The sequence below is a fragment of the Chinchilla lanigera genome, unplaced genomic scaffold (assembly GCF_000276665.1).
Source record: "Chinchilla lanigera isolate Chin_1 unplaced genomic scaffold, ChiLan1.0 scaffold00022, whole genome shotgun sequence".
NCBI lineage: Eukaryota > Metazoa > Chordata > Mammalia > Rodentia > Chinchillidae > Chinchilla > Chinchilla lanigera.
Window position 1 is genome coordinate 8969685 of NW_004955423.1, and position 7956 is coordinate 8977640.

The window sequence follows — 7956 nt, forward strand, 5'->3', positions numbered from 1 at the left end:
CCAATAAGCCCTAATGGTGCCCACGGCCACACAGTGCTAATGCTGTAGGTGTGCAGAATGCAAGAGCGATAAAGACGTGGAGGCCTCCACCGAGAATTCCAAGGATGTACTGAACTGCCTGAGAGCCACACAGAATCTCCCATAGGGAAGGAGCTAGCGGAGTCCCTACCAGGTCATCATCTGGTAGAGCTGCAGCAGCAGAACTGCTGCTGAATTTTCAGAACAGATAAGCCACTGGCAGTGTGCAACCCGGACACCAGTGTACAACTCCTCTGGGAGAGCTGCCATGTGTGCTGAACTCTAACACAGCGTGTCCAGGGGGCTGTGTACACAGTGAAAGATTATTCTGGAGGACTAAGATTTAACATCTATCTGGTTGGATTTTTAGTCTTGCTTGGGACTTGTTACTCCTTCATTATGGTCTCTTTCACCCTTTTAGAATGGCAATGTCTATCTTATCCCTGTCCTGACACCATATCTTAGAAGCTGATAGCTTGTTTTGATTTTACAGGTTTACAGTTAGAAGGAGTTTGCCTTGAATCTGAGATAATATTTTGGGTTTTTAAATTGATGCTGGAACCAGTTAAGACTCTGGGAGTAGTGGGATAAAATCAATGCAGTTTTCATTGTGAGAAGGGTACAAGTTTGGGTGGTGAGGGGTTGAATGATATAGTCTGAGTGTATTCCCCCAAAGCTCATGTGCTGGGAAGTTGGGAGTACTAAGTGTTGCTTGGTTCATGGGGAGGGAGCTGGAATGAATGGATTAATGTTTTTCTCATGGAAATGGACAAGCTGTCACAGGAGTTTGTCCCCCTTTTCCTTTTCTTATGTTTCTGCTTTCTGCCATGGGTTGAAGATATACAAGGTCCTCACAAGAAGCCAAGCAAATGCCAACCTTATGCTCTTGGGTTCTCCTAGAACAATGAGCCTAATGAACATCTTTATTTGGTAAATTATCCAATGTCAGGTACTTCTGTTATTGCAAAAAGAAAATGAACTAAGATACCACTGTCAAAACCCAGGAAAGAAGAAATAGGCAATCTGACTAGATCAATGTATAGCTTATTAAATAAACTGAATGAATAGCAACTTTTCTGTACAGTTTATTAGACAAATTGAATGAATAGTAACTTTTCAAAACAAGAAGTACCAGGCCCAGATGGATTTACTGATGATTTCTACCAAATATTGAGGGGAAAATTATACCAATTGTTCATAATTTCTTCTAGAAGATGAAATCCTCATTTTATGCACCCAGTATTACCCTATTCCAAAACCAGATAAGGCTATTACAAGAAAACAACAGACATCTCTCACATACATAGATTTAAAAAAATCGTCAACAATAACATAAGCAAATGAATCCAACAGTGTATAAGAACAGTTACACATTGTACTTAAGAGAAATTTATTCCAGGTATGTAATGGTGATTCAATATTCAAAGATAAGCTAATGTAACCCATTATATTAAAAAAGAAAAGAAAATCACATAATCATATCCATAGATGCAAAAAAAGTGTTTGGCAAAACCTAACATCCAGTCATGGTAAAAACTCAACAAACTAGGAGTACAGGAGAATGTCCTTAAATTAATAAAGAATATATACAAAAAACCTGCAAGTAATGCAATACTTAACGGTGAGAAATGTTAGAAGCTTTCCTGATTAGTAATCAGGCAAGGATGTTCCCTCTCATTGCTGCTTCTCAACATACTAGAAGTCCTCGATAATGTAATAAAACAAGAAAAGCAAATAAAATATACACAGATTGGGAAGGAAGAAATAAAATTGCCTTTTCAGATGATATATTGTCTATGTAAGAAATCTAAAATAACTTTAAAACTTCTTGGAACTATTAAGCAATTATAACAAAGTTGTAAGATACAAGGTCAATATAGAAAAGTCAGTCACTTTCCTATAAATCAATAATAGACAATTGGAATTTGAAATTGAAACCAAATGCCATTTATATTGTACCCTCAAAACAAAATATTTAAATATGAATTGAACAGAATACTGAAAAGAGCTATATAAAGAAAATTTAAAAAACTTCTATGAAACAAAAGAAGTAAGTGGAGAGACAACTTATGTTCATGGATAAGAAAGCTCAGTATTTTCAAGATGTCAACTTTTCTCAACTTGATCTACAGATTCAATACAATCCCAATTAAAATCTAAGAAATTATTGTGAATATTTATAAAATATTTCTAAAGTTTATATGGAGAGGTAAAAGACCCAGAGCAGCCAACGCAATATTGAAGGAGAAGAACAAAGTTGGAAATTTGATGCTCCACAATATCAAGACTTACCATTAAATCTACAGAAATCAAAAGACTATGGTATTGGTAAAAGAAAAGACAAACAAATGAGTATAACAGGACAGCTCAGAAATAGACTCACATAGATATAATCAATTGATTGTTGGCAAAAAAAGCAAAAATAATACAATAGAGGAGAAAAGATAGTCTTTCAACAAATAGCGTTGAAACAACTGGATATCCATACACAAAAACAAAAGCATAGAAGCAGATCATCTATCCACCACAAAAATTAATTCAAAATAGATCATAGACATAAATGCAAAAAACAAGAGAAAATCTATTTGTACTTGAGTTTGGCCATATTTTTTTTTTAGATAAATCACCAAAGGCATGATCCTTGATAGAAATAATTGATGAGCTGGTGTTTATTAAAATAAATAACTTGGGCTGGGGATATAACTCAGTGTAGAATATTTGCCTAGCATATGTAAGACACTGGGTTCAATTTGTAGTACCACAGAAACAAAACAAAAACTTCTGCTCTGCAAAAGACAGCATTAGGAGAAAGGAAGATAAAGCCCAGGGTGGGAGAAAATATTTGCAAGAGATATATCTGATAAAGGACTGTCACACAAAATATACAAGTAACTCTTAAAACCAGATAATAGTAAAATAAACAATGCCATTATTAAATGGGCAAAAAGCCAGGTGTGATGGTATATACCTGCCATTCAAAACTCTGGGAGACTCAGGCAAGAAGATTCAAGTTCAAGCCTAGCCTGGGCAACTTAGTGACTTAGTGACATTCTGTATCAAAACAAAATATAAAAAAGTGCTGGGGATGTAGTCAGTGTAAGGGCTCTGGGTTCAGTCAGCCTTAAGCAAATAAATAAAAAGAGAAACAAAATGAGCAAAAGATGTGGATAGACACCTTATCAAAGAAGACATACAGAAGGCAAATAAACATTAAAGGTGCTCAACATCAAATGTCATTAGGGAACTGCAAATTAAAATAAATACTACTCACCTATTGGCTAAAATCTAAAACAATAAAAATTCCAAATGTGGATGAGAATTTACAGCAAGAGGAACTCTCATTGGTACATTACTGATCAGAATGTAAAATAGTGTAGTCAGTTTGTAAAACGGGACATTTATTGCAAAACTATACTCTTAGCTGCGTGTTGTGACACATTCTTATAATCCCAGGAATCTGGAAGGCTGAGGCAGGAGGATCCAGTCTCAAGATCAGGATCAGCCTGGGCAATTTAGAGACTTAGATCCTGTCTCAAAATAAAATAAAATAAATAAAATGTTCCATCCCAGTACCACCAAAACCAAACCAAAATAAAAACCTATGTTCTAACTGTACCTAATCCAGCAATAGTGCCTCTTGGTTTTTACCTGAGAGGATTGAAAACATGTCCACATAGAAAACTTGCACATAGATGTTTATATTAGCTCTATTCAAACTGCCAAAACTTTACTTAATCTTAGGCAAAAAGCTGAGAAGAGATACAACTGCCAAAATTTATAAACATCCAAGATGTCATTCAGCAGGTGAGTGGACACACATATTGTGGTATATCCACTCAATGGAATATTATTCAGTGCTAAAAAGAAATGAACTATCAGGTAATAAAAAGACATGGAAGAAGCTCAGATGCATATTATAAGGTTAAAAAAAAGCCGGTCTGAATGCATAGGCTTCTAGCCCTATGACATTACGGAAAAGGAAAAACTATAGAGACAGTGAAAAGGTCCATGACTGCCACAGGTTGTTAGGCAGGGAAGGATGAACAGATGGAGCACAGAGGATTATAAGGCAACCATTTAGCAGTGCTGGCTGCTGTAACAGAATACGATAGACTTGGTAGTTTAAACAGTAGACATTTATTTTGCATAGTTCTAGAGCTGGGGAACACTCACACTGAGGTGTCAACAGATCCAGTGTCTGGTGAGGGCACTTCCTGGTTTGCAGTTCAGTGATTATAACAAATGTCTTAGTCGTCTGTGGGAGGCTGACAGTGACGGAGGTGGGGGTATATGGGAATTCTTTGTACTTTCTGTTGAGTTTTGCTGTGAATTTAAATCAGATCTTTAAAAATCTACTTTTAGCAAATTAAAATAAGAATACTATTTCATGAGGTGAAACAATACTTTCTTGTTTGCCTATTTCCTATAACAGCATTCATACTACAGTGGCAGAGCTGAGTATTTCCATCAGAGATAATATAATTATAAAGCCCAAAATTTTAATCTACTCTGTATAGAAAGATTGCCAAACTCAGATAGTTTGCTGAATACTGGCTTACTTTACATATATAAATTGAGCTATCTTCCTATATCCCACCGTATACAAAGTTGAAAAATATAATAGAATTTGAGCTGAAGGCTAAAACTAAAATACTGCATAAAATACAGAGGAATATTTGTGATTTAAGAGCAATGACTTCTCATGGAAGATGACAAAAGCACAAATCATAAGGATTCATATCCTTAATTTTGATTTCACAACCCCCAAAGTGACGGTCATCCAAGAACGAAGTTAAGAGATAGGTGAAGACTGGAGGGAGGCATTTACAATGTTTAAAATGGCAGGGAATTAATATCTCAGATTTACAAAGACTACTTGCATATTAATCAAAACTGGAGAGGATGTGAAAGTGTGGAGATAAAGGGCATCACCCTCCACATTATTTTCTTACTTTTTCCACATGAATTTTAGGAGGAATATTGTTTTTGTCTGCTTCTCCCAGAAACTTTGCTGCATTTCTATGGCTAGCCCACTTTTTCTAGACTAAAGTTTTTTCTTTGCAGTTGTAAATCTGTGAAACTTTCTTATGAAGGCAACTTGCTAGAGAAATTTATGACCTCTGGATTGTAACCTTAAACCCCTTATTATTTAGAGTACATTTTTGAGCTCAAGAGTCTTCTGCTATTTGGTCATTACTAAGTTGAGTGAGAAATGAGGGAGGATCTTAATAAGGCAAGATCATAAACAACTGACTTTTTGAACCTGAAGACATAATGCCTACTGTGAACTAAATTTATGAACTCAGAATGGTTGCATTGGGTGCCTAGAAACCAGAATTTCCATCTCCCAGAATGCATAATATTCAAATCCTCTATTCATCTGAATTGACCTACTTTTTAATTCTCACTCTCCTCCATCCCCAAATCCCTCCTACACTCGGGTTAAATATTTCCTAGAACCTTGCTACTTAAGTGGTGCACAGACCAACGGCAGCATTCTGGTAGAAATGCAGAGCCTCAGGCCCCACTGAAGCAGCCTGCGCCAATAGGATTCCCAGGTGAGTCAACGTGCACATTAACTTCTGAGACCTCTGGATTGCCTTCTGAAGTTTCTCTGCCTCTACTGTGTTCTGTAAAAACCTGCTTATTATTTATTTTTACATTGTACTTCTGTACCTAGTGATAGGTACATACTAATGTGCACAATCCACTACAGGTATTTATGTAAAAGGTATCTCTTCTCCATTTTGTGAAACTGTTTACAGATTGTTACGGATGTGAAAGTGTTTACGGAATCTCCCACAGATCAAGGAAGCTATCGGAGGGCAACTATTTTAATCATTTTTCTATCAGTATAGCAATATGGTGAGAATAAAGGATTTGTGTGGAGAAGGACATTCTTTGATTACAATGCATTGAGGACACTATGGTTTGTTTGTTAAAGTTTCTTAAGATAAGGCCTTATTATACAGCCTGGATTAACCTTGAGTTTATGATCCTCCTGTCTCAGACTCCTGAGTGCTGGGGTTATAGGCATGTGTTGGATTACATGTTGAGAAGGATAATCCTTTAGCTATCCTTGCTAAAAAAAATTTGGTATCTGCCCATTTATTGGCTGCTCCCTTGGTTCTCCCTCAATAAAAGGTGACTGAAATTGGTATTTGCAGCTGCGGCTGTACGCCCCCTGATCCCAGACTTTTGCCTCTCTTGTTTTTCTTGTCTCTTTTTACTTTTCTTATTGATCCATGGGCACCTCGTTCTAGGGACCGGTTCATCCTGGAGAGACAGGGATGAGTAATCCCACAGATTTGAAAGATCAAAGACCTGCACATAAATCTTGTACTTGCTAACCTGCTCTGTGGGTGACTTCAGGAAAGCAACACACCTCTCTGAACCCATTTTCTCATATCAGAAGGGAGCTGATAGTACATAGAATGTACTAATAGCTTTCTACAAGCTAACCGATATAAATCAATTTAGGCATCTAGAGCTCAAGGGTATCTGGGGACTTCTTGAAGCACGGAGCCTTTGTTCATGGTAGATTTTCTTATGAATGCAGTGTTAACTATGAATTTTCTTTTTAATTACTACTGGTAAGTCGTTCAATAGGATGGTCCTCATTTCAGAAAACACAATGAGAACTTTATTGATGCACAACAAACAAACAAACTTTGTCCTAGTTTATAGTCCCTTTCTAATGGGATTGTGGTCCTTAACAAGGAAGACCTAGCGTTTTGAAGCTAGTACATCTGTTCCTTCATGTTAGTTTTTCTTTGAACTTACAGTGTTTCAAAACATTCTTTAGCATAAAAATTAAGACATGTACAATTTCGTACAGTACACCTCTGACACTCTCTGTAAGCACAGAGCTGTAACATTTCTCTCCTTTTCTTCTGAGAGGAACCAAAGCGCACCTCTGTTCGCCCGTTTCGACGACTGGCTGCATGGAATTTTCCAATCTGTCTGTACCCAGTGGGCACTCCTGATGAAATAAGGCAGTTTTGCTTAATAGTCTGTTGACAGGGATTTTTTTTGCAAAAGAGAGTCAATTATGTATGTTTTTAAGTACGTCTTTCTAATTATTTCTACCTGGTCTGTATCGTACCTAAACCTGGCGACCTTTTAAACACCTGCTCATGCAGACAGCCCTGACCCTTGTTGTCTTTTCTACCTGGTAAAGCTGAGGGATGGGATTCCTTAGGGAAGAGCCAGAGAGGGTCCCTCCAAACCCTCCAGGCACCTGCACCTTCCGTTGACTAGTGCCTGCACCATTTTCCTTACAGATTCCTAAGTGGCGACCAACTGCCCTGCTCCTTTTCCCACGAGCAGTGAGAGAGAAGAGAGGGGCAGCGGCCTGGTGCGTGGGCTAAGCCAGCCTCGCCCACTTTGGCCGCTCCAGCAAGCGAAGGGCGCTTCCTTCTGCTCTTCCTGGTGCACTGGTTGCTTTTTTTTTTTTTTTTTTTGAGACAGGGTGTGGCTACGTTGTTCAGGCTGGCCTCAGATTTGAGATGATCCACCTGCCTCAGCCTCCCAAGTGCAGGGATCACAGGCGTTGGACACCACGTCGGCCTCAGAACCCCCAAACAGAGAGCCTGGTATGGAGTTTCACAGTCTGGCGCTTCAGAATCGAAACCCGGGGGCTGGGGTGTAGATCGGGGGTGGAGAACTCGCCTAGCAAGCGCATGGGGCTGGGTGCATCTCAATCAATCCATCATCCCTCTGGTTTGAATGAACTTGGTTGGTTTAGGTGAAGTCCTAGGGGGAAAGGACCACTGGACACCCCGCCCACGCTCTTGGTCTTCAGCGCTCCCTAGAGCATCAGAATCCAAAGGACCGTAGCCGCCGGCACGCCCGGGACGGAGAGCGCGGAGAGGTCTTGCGGACCGAGCGGGCAGCATCCGCCGGGGCGGGGCGGGGCAGGGCAGGGCGTGCCGGGCC

At 39.0% G+C, this 7956-nt stretch overlaps 1 protein-coding gene across 1 annotated transcript in view; it reads left to right on the forward strand.

Annotated features, from left to right (window-relative positions):
• The first annotated feature begins 7525 nt into the window (after positions 1 to 7525).
• Positions 7526 to 7956, forward strand: part of Mcoln2 (mucolipin 2) — a 59901-nt gene continuing 59470 nt past the window's right edge. Inside the window, exon 1 of the mRNA XM_005385149.2 lies at positions 7526 to 7613. The gene's annotated coding sequence lies outside the window, so the exon portion shown is untranslated. The remainder of the gene's footprint in view (positions 7614 to 7956) is intronic.